The sequence below is a fragment of the Gallinula chloropus genome (assembly GCF_964237585.1).
Source record: "Gallinula chloropus genome assembly, chromosome: 4".
Taxonomy (NCBI): Eukaryota; Metazoa; Chordata; class Aves; order Gruiformes; family Rallidae; genus Gallinula; species Gallinula chloropus.
The window spans coordinates 49,874,946-49,888,750 of record NC_140088.1 but is presented as its reverse complement, the minus strand read 5'-3'; positions in this window follow the sequence as shown (position 1 = coordinate 49,888,750).

Below are 13,805 nucleotides of genomic sequence, written 5' to 3'. Positions count from 1 at the left end.
GTATCTGGAGTGTGTTTGGATGCTTACTTAAAATAGATGTGGGAATGTAAAGTATTAAATACACGCTGTCTCTGGCATTACAGATCCCACTTGGACACAAAATTGAAATTGTCATTCATAACCCAAGCTGAGATATAATTCACAGACAATGACAAGTGCATTAAAGAAAAGCATACATGCTCTGGTTGTACTTCACAAGTAAAACCCACAGTTACATCAGTGCCCAAGGGACACTGCAGATGGGTGTGGTGGCAATGCCAAACACCCGTTCTCCAGCGTACCCTTCCAGTTTGGGATCTTCTATCATCAATGTACTAGAAATATCCATTCTCATATGGGAAGATGACAGTGATTTGCCATGTTGTTTCAAGTTTTGGAGATGGAAGGGGTTAGATTTTATTAACCGTATGCAAAGCTTTATTGCTGTCTCATGTGACTGCTGGGAATGGAAGTTTCTATGAATAATGAAGTAACTAAATAATTTCTGCTAGTAAAGTAGCCTGCCCTGACTGTCAGTCAGGAACATCTCTTTGTTCTGTTAGCTTTTTCAGACAATGTTTAATGGCCTGAATTAGAGGAAAACGCAACAATCTTCTTGCTTTAAAGATGTTTGTAGTTTTCACTGTGAAAGTTTCCCCTAAACAATCTGTTTAGTATCTGTTTAAAATTAATGAGACAACCCAGAACTAAATCAGGTAATAAGACTCAATTAATTACTGCACGCCATAGGGAGAGTAGTTCCCAACAGAATAATTTAGGCTATGAGCCCACATTCTACAGCTGAGGGACTCAACTGCATAGTGTTAGCTGCAACTGGGAACGCAACGGAATGAACTGCCTGAGTATCCCTGCTCCACCAGCGCTCCCAGCTTTCAAAGTGCATAGGTATAGTCAGGCAAAAGCTGGAAATAGTGAGCCTGAGAGATGCATGGTATGACCAGACACTTCCCATTAAAGCCTTCTACCTCTTGGTGATGTCCTTTTGGCAAAAATCACAAAACAGTAGGAGCTGGAAGGGACCTCAAAAGATCATCTAGTCCAACCCCCCTGCCAGAGCAGGATCACCCAGACTAAATCGCACAGGAACAAATCCAGGCAGGGTTTGAATGTCTCCACAACCTCTCTGGGCAGCCTGTCCCAGTGCTCCATCACCCTCATAGTGAAAAAGTTCCTCCTTACATTCACGTGGAACTTCCTTTGTTCCAGCTTGTACCCATTGCCCCTTGTTCTATCACTGGCCATCACTGAGAAGAACCTGGCTCCATCCTGGTGACTCTCACCCTTTACATATTCATAAACATTAATAATGTCACTCCTCAGTCTCCTCCAGGCTAAAGAATCCCAGCTCCCTCAGCCTCTCCTCATAAGGAAGGTGCTCCACTCCCTCCATCACCTTGGTGTTGCTGCGCTGGGTTCTTTGAAGGAGTTTTGTGTACTTGAACTGAGATGCCCAGAACCGGACACAATAATCCATGTGCAGTCTCACCAGGGCAGAGTAGAGGGGGAGAAGGACCTCTCTTGACCTACTAACCCCACCCCTTCTAATACACCCCAGGGTGCCATTGGCCTTCTTAGCAAGGAGGGCTCATGGTCATCCTGCTGTCCCCCAGGACCCCCAGGTCCCTCTCACCCACACTGTTCTCCAACAGGCCAGTCCCCAGCCTATACTGCTACCTGGGGTGGTTTTTCCCTTGACGAAAGACCCCACAATTGCCCTTGTTAAATCACATTAAACTAATTGTAATATTCCATCCTTTTATCCAAAAATAGTTGTAATATTCCACCCTTTTCTTTGAAATAGCTGATTTTGTGTCTGTGATCCTGCAGCTTGTCCTAAAAGGGAAGACTGATACTTCTGCTGTTGTAAGAGAACCATATTAAATGTTTTCCTCCCTTCAGACCAGCATTTTTAACTGGACGAGAAAGCTGGCAGATAGTCTGTCCCTTTTCTGTCTTGAATTTCCAAACAATTAAAAAGAACAAAGCTTGTCCTTGAGCTACAAATAGGGACATGGATAAAAGACACAGTTGTGTTTGCAGATGAACAGCTGACTTGACCTTTAGGTCTTTTCAACTTGATTGCGAGGACTGATGTCAAATTAGTATCCAACTCCCCCCCCCCCCCCCCAACTGCTGAGCTATTAGTGCAGCATTGTCAAAGGCTGCTTTCCTTCTAATTGTGAGGGTTTGGATATTTGTGCCAAATGAGAGGCATGGGCTGCTCCTCCCCTAGCATGCCAGCCCTCTGCAGTCTGCCTCCCAATCTGCTGGCCAGTCTCCCCTTCACAACCTTGGAAATGGCTCAGTAGTTTCAACCAAATTTGAGATGGGATTTAATTACCTTAATTGCCTATGAGGTCTATGAGTGCTGGGAGCTGGACAGAAGGAGAAGACCCATGTTGGTGCCCACACTGACAGAAGCACCATTAGAAACCATCAGTTACCTTGTGGGTTTGACAGGAGCTGCTGGGCCAACCAGCTCCAGACTTACCACTGCTGGTATCTGCAACTTGGGCTAGTGTAGGGGAAGAGCAGATGGCCTGGCTTATTGCACTGGAAGGAGGTTTAGGGGACAAAGGGCAAACAATGATAGGAAATCAAGTTCTGCTAATTTTTGCTGCACATGGAATAAACCTTTGTTCTTGGAATGGCAGAACAGCCCCGCAGGTTGCTTGCTGTCAGGGTGAGATCCTTCCCACTTTCAAACCAGAGGGTTTCCAAATTAAGTATTCATTTGGCACGTGTGCCTTTTCTAGCTCTCTTTTTCTCTACTGCCAAAGGGATTCTAGGAGTTTCTTCCACTATAAAGACATTTATTGAAAATATAAAAAAATAATTTTAAAAAACATTAGTGGAGCAAAGGTATAACCAGTGCTTGTGTACCACTTGTGGGAATCAAAAGGTAACTGAACTGGTAGTTTACACTAAGTATGTTCCAATGTCCTTATATATTGTCTTTGGTTGACTTTGAAGATGGTCAGAGGTTAAAATGCCAAGTTTTGTGAATGATACTCCACCTGGCAAATATAACACAATAGCTTAACTTGCATCATGTCTTTGCAGAGTGGATATAATTTTTGAGGGTAACATAAGGATCACAATCGTGGTTGTTGTTGACAGGTCAGTGAATGTGGAACCAGGTTGCAGCCAGTAAACAACTTCCCTGCTCAGTCAGATAAGCACTGGGGCTGGTCACCACTTTTGAAATCTAGTAGATGCTTTTGATTGTTGTCCAGTAACCTTTGAACCTCTGAATAATAGATGGAGGCTATTTACTCTGTGACTGATGCTTTGGTGGTCTAGAGCAGAGTGTGATGCGCTGATATGGAAATAAGATACTGTAAGGCACAGCAGCCTTGCATAATGAGGGAATTTCAGCTTTCAGCCTGGTTGGTTTTTTTGGGTTTTTTTAATTCATTCAGAGGAGGGGGAAACATAAAAAATTATGTATTACAACAGTGAACAGTTGGCTGCGGCTCTCACTCATCAAGAGACAAAGAAAGTCGTGCCTAATGACTAAAACAGACAGCAGGTTGCAAATTTGGACTTCATGATGCATTCCAGTTAGTAACGTGAAAGACAGGAAATATCTTACATGTGCTGCCTTTGGGGAACAAGAGAAGATATGCATGTCAAGCATGGCTCTACTACATTTGCTGATAAATCTTTCCAATAGTGGGCTTTTTTCTTATTTTCCTTTGGCTTTTTTTCCCCCCAAGCAGTGTGGTATTGCCTGCAAAGCAGTGGGAAGATCAAACCGCCCTTCAGCCAGCTGCTCAACATTGGTCATTGCCTTCCAGAACGATGAACCCATCAGCGCAGCTGAGCACTGTTGTACATCACCCAGCACATGCAGAGGTAAGCTGCAAATGACCTTGAGCACCATACCAACAGCATTTGGCCAAGATCAGTAATAATATCATCTGTTATCTCCTGATGTAATCCAACAAGCTACCGGAGACAGGGATGGGCTCTGGAGCAGTTTTTAACCACTTGAGTTTGAAAACACATCTAAATTCAATCTAGCGAAATCACTGCACATTACAAACCCCTACTGCTGCTAGGATTGGCAGAGCCCTGTGTCTGTGCTCCTTTATGCTCTTCTGTAGGAATAAGATAGCAGACTTCAGGGGGTGTCATTCTTTATTGTTTTGAAACCTGGACAAATCACTGAAAAAATGGCAATCTTGGTGCGGTAACAAACACGGTAAAGTTGTTTTTTTTTTCTTTATAAATCCTGAAAAGCTGTAAAAAACGGCAACTGCACAGTCGCTACCCAAACACATCACAATATGGCAAACTACATCATGGGTTTGGCTGCTACTGTTGTTATTAGATTGACAATTAAGTTGACTGCTTCACAGGAGCAGGATCCTTGCTCCAAACCTTAAGAAACCTGTTCAAATCCTTAGGAAAGGAAAGGGTAGAAGTGAAGGACTAAGTTTCATGCACTTGATGGATTTCTCTTGCACATCTATTTAGTACTTTATTGTGGTGATAATGATGTTTTTCCATTTAACACAGTAAAAAAAGAAGTGGCCGTTCTGTGTCAGGAAGAATACGGTGTCTAGACCTTTAAGCTAGAGAAAGCAAAGGGAAGAATGTAGAGATGTGCGGGATGCATTTCTCAGGAGAACATTTCTCTAGCAATTGAATTAGCATCTCACAGTCCACAAGTGTTCTTAGGTACAAGCACATGGCTAAGTAGTCTGGGGCAGAACTAGAGTGTTCATGAATGGAAACAACATAATGGTGTCCATGGAGCAGCTGAGGCGTGCCCATGCCAGTGTGGTTTGACTGCAGCATTCGGGATGGTATCAATCCTTAAAGAGCATTTGGGGTTCCATTTGCATGTGTTCATGGTTTATATTAATGGCTTTGACTTTAAGTGGGCAATTTAGGGATTTTAACTCTTCAGTGGGTAACCTTTTATATTCAAGATATTTTTATCTGTCCTGTAAAGGAATCTTGTGGAATTTCCAATTCTGGGCTCTGCTAAGAATGCAGATATGCATGGGCAAAATAACAACTGGGATATACACAAAATGGTTGGTTCAAATGTGTGCCACAGAGAGGGCAAAAAGAGTGTGTGGGGGTTTTCTCAATTTCCTTAGAAGCTAAAAAAAAATCTGCTTGTTTATTTTAAAATATGTAAGCCTTTTTCCTGAGTCCTTTTTGCATATTAAAATAATAATCCATGCAGTTTAGAAATACCAAGGCCAGGGTGAAGACAGGACTTTACGTAAGGTTTCAGCCAACCAGGGCTGGTGGCTTACTTAAGGAGTCAGCTATGTGCTGAACTGAAGTTCATTCCTGTTTCAGCTGAAGTCAGTAATAAAATTCAAAATCATTTCAACATTATGGGTTAAGGGATGCAATCCCTGGTTGAGTGCAAAAAAAATCTACTGGAAGCCCAGAGAATCAGCTAAAAAATACTTCCAGAAATCTGGATTGCCTCGTCACAATGAATTGTCAGAACATTGTGTTGCCCAACAAGGTACAAATTAGGTTGTTAGTTTCCCAGCTGTGAGTTAGTGGCGTGGGGAATGACATGCATCCATAAAGCTGCTTCTGCATATCCATATTCCGAGACTTTAAAGAGCTAGTGACAAGGTAATTGTTTGATAGATGCAATATGTTATGAGATCACTCTCCAAATAACACGAACATCAATATTTGGTCATATTGTCAGTGTATGAGCAATCTGTCCTCAAATTGTGTCTGAAAGCAACAAAACCACGTTTTCTCAGAAGAAGTTGCATTTGCATGTTCAGCAGAGAAAAATCTCCGCTGGTGATAACACATTGTGGTCAAGTTTCTCAGAACTGCTGAGTAACTTCTGCCAGGCAAATACACACTGAACATGTTCTGTGAAAACTAAGCATGTGCTTGGCTGGTAAAGCACAACCCGGCAATAAAGACACGCTTATTCTCCAGATGAACTTGGGGAACGAGTCTTGAAATTCCAGTTCAGTGATTTAAAACCCACATTGCTCTGAGCAACACCCAGAGTTTATAGTTAGTAAATAGGATCAGTGGTTTTAATTTGAGCCTTTCAGAAAGCAAGTTAGAAATAATCAGATCAATAACATGGAAAATGTCCATTATTATTGTGGACATGTGCTTGTATTTTTCACCACGATCATTTTGTCATAAACATTTTCCGTTGAAAGTATATTTTTACATTCCAATGAATTTTAAGGAGGATGAACTGAGTAACGTTTCCATAAATCAGAAAGTGTTACTGCAACCAGAGAGGAGGGAACTTGTTCCAGCTCGACAGAAGATTTTGCTCATTTATGAAGTTCTTCTTGGGTGTTATTATGCATTTGGGCCATCTATGAATGACGTTAAAAGGCAGCACCTCATGAATGAAGTAAGAAAATGATCCATACTAGATTTTAAAGCATTTAAAAAGACTTTGACCTTAGCAGTGTATGTTAAACCAATAAATTAGTCTACTTTATGTTAATAACAAATACAAGTGGTCTTGATATTTCTGTAAAATGTCCCCTCACGTTTCCTGTGTGCATTAGGGAAAGATATCGGCAATGTTTTCTTTTGTACTTCTGTGAATCACCCAGCATTTCTCTTAAATGGCCTTTTTCAGTCCTTTACAAGCATACTTGAACTCATGCACCCAGATAAGAACTGCCATGTAGGGTCACATCCTAGGAGACTGTTGGAAACATGGCTCTGGCATAATGTGTACCTTTGACACACAGATCTAAAGAACAAATATATAATACAGCCCTGTTTATAAAAGGGATACGATGTGGATTTTTTCTGTGTATGGCTGACTTGCATGCAAAACTTCCTGCTGAGGCCCTGGGAGATCCCACACTCCGGTCTCACTCTCAACGCATCACCAGGAGCATATCCGGCAAGGCTATCCGCTCTTGTGTGTGGAGGACAGCTGATTCTGGTGGTGGTGTCCTCCCAGGGGGTGCAGCAGCAGTCATTGCCACGCAGCCAGATGCATCTGGTACGTGACTGCGATTCCTTGCCATGTGGGATATGTTTCCAGTTATGAGGGAGAAAGCTGCCAGGACCCTCGCTCAGGGAAGGGGAGGGCAGAGGAGTGTGGGCAGCTGAACAGTTTGCCCAGGCTGTGGTCCTGCACTGCCCCGATGTGGAGAGGAGCCCTTTGGAAAGGGCTGGTGGGGTGTTGGCCGCAAGCCAGTGCTTTGCCTGCTACAACAGGCTCTGAGTCTCTTCTGCATGATATGAAAGAATTGTTTTATTCAGAAGTTTTTGAGGAGCAACAAAGTTTGTGACTCAACCACATGTGAAATAAGACACAAGGCCAACAAGCCCCAGCAGCTAACTCCGGTCCTAATACATCCATGTGGTAATGGCTACTGAGTGCTCGGTATGAGCTGCCTTACCCTGTTTCTCAGCTCCGATACCAGGTTGCCGTCTCCTTTTTTCACTGGTTTGTTGATTCTCTGGGGGAGATTGTTTTCATTTTTAAGTGTGCTGTAACCTCAGGCTTAAACAAGGCAGCAAAGGGACTGTGTGATGTCAAAAGCAAAATACATGATGGAAGGCTCTAAATTAACAAGGATGCTGCTGTAGAAAACTTAAAAGCTGTGACGCTTTCTTTCGTGGACACACATTAATTGTGGATGCACATTAAGTCTTTGTGCAATTCCTTCCAGTCCTCAGGGATACCTAGAAAGAGGGCAAGCAGGGCCTCCCACAGCTTGAGCTTCTTCACTGCTTCTACTACATCATTAATAAGTAACTAAGATGGGGTTTCATAGAGAATGCAAGGCAGTTAAACCTTCACCTCCTGTCACTGTAACATCAATATTTGCATCTAATTTTGGATTTGGTCTCCTATTCTGGTTTTGATGCAGGAAAGCATTTCCCTCCCCTTCCATATCATGGTTTCTCATGAGCCTCCTGGGAACCAGGAAATGAATGTTATCAAATCATTCACTGTTTTCTAAGCAATTCCAAGAGCTGGGAAATAAACACCAGACCATTACACAGCAAATAAACAAAACTCACAGCTTGCTTTTGGAGATACAGAGAAAAAGCAAAATAATTAACCTTTCCATTATGACATACCATAGGCGCTATAGATACATCCACCTTTATTAGACTTGCCATTAACACATATTTGCGAAGGAAATTGATTCCTTTTCCTTGGGAAGTCTCCTGATCACGAAGTTTTGTCATGGCTTATTCTTTCAGCATTCTCCCACTCAGATGTCTGTGTCGTGAATCCTGCCACCATCATTCACTACTTCTGCATACCAGAGTACTGGTCTATTGTGCTCTGTAGTACCTGGCTGCCTCTAAGCTCATCATTTATTGTTTGCCAAGACCAAGCTATTTGTTTGTTCCCTGTTTGTTGATGGTGTTTGCCAAACACCTACAGCTAATGATGTAAGTATGCAAGTCTTCAGAAATATGACTTCAGAAATTCATCTTAGGAAAAGCTTTAGGTTTTTTTTAATGCTATTGCATTTAATAGAATCACGTTGACTTTCATAGAAGTTTGAAACCATGGGAGATGCTCTGTGTTGTCACAGTTTTGTGTAGTTGTGCTGCCGAGATGGCTTCTGCAAGCAGCAGCTAGAAGCTCTCTGCAGGCCCCGGAAAGTAAACATCAGCCGATTCAAGGCCAAAGTTGCTGCTGACCAGGGCCGAGCCAATCAGTGATGGTCACAGTGCCTCTGGGAATCACATATAGGAGAAAAAAACCTGCAGGCAGACACATTTTGCCACCCGAGAAGGGAGTGAGAAGATGTAACAACCTGCGCAGACACCAAGGCCGGGCCTGAAGGACTGGGGGGGAAGAATGAGGCATTCCAGGTGCTGGAAAGAGCGATTCCCCTGCAGCCTGTGGAGAAGACCATAGTGGAGCGGGTGTCCCCTGACAGCCCATAGATAAGGATGAGGAGCAGAGACATCTACGGCCTGTGAAGAGATTGATCCACGCCACAGCAGGTTTGCTGGGGGACTTGTGACTCTGTGGGGGACCAGGCTGGAGGAGTTTGGGCCCAAAGGTCAGCACACCATGGAAGGGAGACCTGCTGAGGCCCGTGGTGAGGAGATGACTCCTGGATAGAGAGGATTCTCACACTGGAAAAGTTCATGGGGAACCGTCTTCCATGGGTGGGACCCCACGGTGCTGCAGGTGTGTGTGGAATGCCCCCCCTCAGCTAAGACAGAAGACATCTCAGGAGGAACGGACTTTCTGAAAACCCCCCATTCCCTTTTCCCTGCCCCTCCCCGTGCCGTGATAGGGGGGAAGAAGGGAGCAAATTTATGATTCTTCTCATTACCCAACTGTGGTTCACTGGGTGTGTAGTTGTAGTTGTAATAAATTACTTTTCTTTCTTTTATTCTGTGTTGAGTCTGTTTTTCCCATTGCATTAATTGGAAAGTGATCCCTCTGCCCTTATCTCGAGTCCTAAGCCTCCTGATATATATTTTCTCACCTTTTCGTCTGATGAGCATTTGGCCTTTAGCCAGGGCCAAATCACCACAGTTGTAAAAGGGGGGTGGTCAGTTCTGGAGAGGTCCTATGGAAAGGATAGTTTCCTGAAGAGAGATGAATAGTGCCAAAGTCCCAGCTGGGATCAAGATGTTCTTGCAGGATGACACACTGACTTTCTGTCTGTACTTCTGTTCTTGTTATCTTTGCTTCAGGTTCTCCTGGTGGGCAGAGTAGCACCACAGCACATGCTCTGTGCTGCCCTTGCCAGCATTGCCTGACACTCCCCAAGGATTTGCACCAGAAAGTGTCTCCTCTTCTCCCGAAGCTCTTCTGATGGGAGTGCATCGTGTCTAAGGTAAGTAACAATTAAATAAGGAGCAGAGCCTGCCTTTCTCCTTCAGCTTTTCATAAATCATTCCACATACAAGGGCAGATTGTCAGCAGCACAGACTGGTCTAGCTTGACTTGTGGATCAGAGCCACGACAGCTTACAGCAAGCTTTCGAAGGGGAATCGCTGTGTTGTCTTGAAATAGAAAAAGCACACTGTGAGCATGATGTTCCTTATGAAAAGAGTCCTGTGAGCTACAGAAACAAAGAAAAGAACATCTTTATTAATCTGAAAAAAGCAAGCACCTGAAATATGCTTTGAAAGATAGGACAGCTGCTCATGCACTTTGTTTTAGAGGGAAAGACAGGCAATAGGGCACTTTGTTTTCTGATGCAGTTGGGTCTTGGCCACTGTAAAATAATTTTCCAGCTGCCAACAAGAGATTATTAAATCTTGGGTTAATTTACCTGAACTGGAAATGTTCAAGCAGGTCCCAGGCAAAACACCCTGGTGACTAATCCGTTCAGGTCCTGGATCTCTGTGTCCTCTTCTCCCTACATTTTTTCTGTATCTCTTCTCTGAGTTAACTGAAGGTAACTGAAGCTGGTACCTCCCCTGTGCAGGTTTCCTCTCAGGCCAGACAACGCCCCGCCTCCCCCCTGTTCCTGCTCAAATTAGATGATATCAGCCACGGATCAGGCTCTTGGAGGAAGTTACATTTTAGTGAACCGAATAGGAAAGGATAAGCAGGATCCTTGTTTTTACTTCCGTTCTGAAGGGGAGACAGAGATGCTGAGATAAGATTGTCCATCCTTGAAAGATTGGTACTCTTCCTCAGGGACAAATGTGGGATTTGTATCAAAATTTATTACCTGTTACTTTGTTTCACATTTGTCAAGTTGTGATAGAAAAGTCCAGCCAGGAATAACCAAAACTGGCTTTTCTTTGAAGGGCTTTGCAGAGGGCTCATGTTTAAAATCAAAGGTACCAAGGTAAAATTGACTTTTGGAAGTTCAAGGGCAGGGGTGAGGAGCCTGTGCTGGCCTTTCAGTTTGAAGTTGCACAGCCTGTGTTTACATATACAAAGGTGTGTCTGTTGGTTTAGTTATTTACAGAGGTCTCAGCTGGGATAAACAGTTTGTGGGGTGTGTGGAGGAGCTTTGCCAGAAGCTAAAGCCTGCCTTGGTGACCAGGCTGCCCATGGGGAAGGGGCTAGCTTGTCCTGAGATCTGGACGGGGTCAGTACTTGTAGGGCTCTGCATCCACATTCCATTTGAACCTCAGCTGTAGCATGACTTGAGTACTGTGTTCAGTTTTGGCCCCCTCACTACAGGAAGGATGTGCCTGTAGTGCGCATCACCCCTGTCCAGAGGAGGGTGATGAAGCTGGTGAATGGCCTGAAGCACAAGTCCTACGAGGAGCCGCTGAGGGAGCTGGGTCTTTTTAGTCTTGAGAAAAGGAGGCTGAGGGGAGACATTATTGCTCTCTAGAACTGCCTGCAAGGCGGTTGCAGATATTGGGGTTGGTCTCTTCTCTTATGTCTCTTCTGACAAGTCATAGGATGAGAGGAAATGGCTTAAAATTGCACCAGGGGAGATTTAGGTTAGATATCAGGAAGAATTTCTTTACTGAAAGGGTTGGCAAGTACTGGAACAGGCTGCTCAGGGAGGTAGTGGAGTCACCTTCAGGGTATTTAAAAGGTGTGTAGATAAAGTGTTTAAGGTGGGCTAGGCAGGGTTAGGCTGTGGTTGGACTCAATGATCTAAAGGGTCTTTTCCAACCCAGGTGATTCTATGACCGAAATACTGTGAGACTGGTATTGTGACCTTGCTGAGTTCATGCTGGCACCTTGTCATTTGAAGTTTGTTTTTTTTTTTTCCAGTGGACCTAGAGCAGAGCAGGTGTTTACAAGGCACCCTTGTTTTCTCCCATCTATTCCAGTAATAGGCAAAAATCCTTTACAAAGATAAACCCTCTAATCACACGTTCCTAATAACAAATTACCTCTTATCTTGAACTGTTCCATTCAGACTGTTGCTGTTGTTTAATAGCTCAAGTATGTGACTCCCTTTTCAGAAGGCTGTTTGCAATATGTAGCCGTGAGCTTCCTTCATTCAAATTCACTTTGCTTCAAAGCTGTTCCTTCCATGTGCTTGGCTTACAGCAGTTTATCATTTTCTGTCTTGGGAAGCTTGTAGGGATCTAATTGTATTTTATTTTTTTTCCCTTCTAAGCTCAGAGTTTAAAACTAAGGAGGACAGTGTGAACAGTGCCCATTGAACTATTCCAAAAGCTTGCTGTTGCACTGGAGCTGTTCCCTTAGAGTAAGTTCCACCTTACAATTTCATTGGGCTCAATGTTTACCCTCATACTTTTCAGCTATGGGTGCGTGTAAAATATTCTGTATAATCCTTAGTTTAGTGTTACTCATGCCTTGGGATACAGGAAGTCCACTTGGCTTGTCACGAGGTTAAAAAGCGCCTAAACTTGTACTTGATGCTTGCTCTTGTTATTGGGCCCTGCATGCTGTCTTCTCTCTGGAAAGTGGTTCAGTCTTATTGGACTCTTTTTCAATGATTCTCCTATTTTTTTACTTTTTAAACATGAATTTTCATTAGCATGCTGTAATTCAGCTGACCCTGATACACATCATCTGCTGAAATTTCCAAAAGCTAATTTGCTACATTGAAACCCATTTTGACCTGCCCCGTGGTTCTGCAAATACCCTCTTTGCTCATCACAGCTGTTTCCATGATCAAATAATTGGCAGGAACAAAAGGGAGAAAAAAAGATGATCAGGTTTTTTCCTGTTTTCTTGACTCTAAATGTTGCTCACTGAAAAATAATACTATCTGTAAGGAGAAGTTTCCCTTACTCTCAGACTAGCATTAGAAAACAAGCTCTCAAAACTAATTGATACAAAGTTCTCAAAAAAAGGCGCGTGTTTATTAATGAATGGGAAGACAGATGTTTTCATAAGGGACAGTGTATTTTTAGGTAGTAAAGGTTTTAGTGAAGTCATAAAGTTTTATGAATTTGAATAAATGTCTTTCTCAGAAGAACTTGAATCTTACCAAGGGTATGTTATCTGGGAAAAGTCCACCAGATCTGCTCCTGAACAAGAGGGCTTTGCAAATGGGAGATTACATAAATTTAGGGAGAGAGTTTAAAATTATTCCCTGCATGAGCTTCGGCATCTGCACTGAGAGAGGTGTGTAGGTGATACACCAAAACCAGTTGCCTCACTTCAGAACTCCGTCATTTTTTCTCTGTCCAAGAACCTGCAAACATCTACACCATGCAGGATTTGTCTTCTGTCGCAGGAACTTGACTCCCTTTCTTGAGACAAAAGAAACAACACACTCGCTATTCTCATCAGCTGCCAGTTGCTAATTTGATTCGTAGCTGAACCTCAGGAAAAAAGGGTCCCTGAAGTCGCTGCATGTTCTAGGTGCTGGCTGGAACCCAGTCCAAAGGTCTGCCTCCACTGACCTCAAACTACACTATGTTGGTCATCTGGAATTTCATTCCAGTATAGCTAGGGATGCAAACCGTGTAATAAATAGAAGTTCAAACCCCATTATGTGTATGGCTCAAGCTTGCAGTGTGATCCTGTGAAATGACACAAGATCTGTTTCAGCAGAACTGAGAAGCAACACTTTTTACCAATTTTTTTCCTGTTAACTTTAAACTGTTGACATGGTGCTAAATTCGGTATGCTGAAGGTGTTTCCATGTGTCACTTCTAATAGGATACAGGTGTCAGACAATTTGAGATTATTTCAAACCTAATTTTCCTAGAGTGAAGATACAAACAGTTATACCAGAAGCAGATGTTGGGCCTTTCTCACCCCTCCAAAATGTGGTTTGGCATCCATCCAGACTGAGTCCATGGGGAAAAAGAGAAAATTATATTTAATTTTAGCTTGCTTAGGCGGCTTGGTTTCCTCCTCTCAAAATCTACGTGAATGTGCAATAAAGAAAACCCCATCCCTTTTCCCTCTGCTGACACAGGGACTAAGT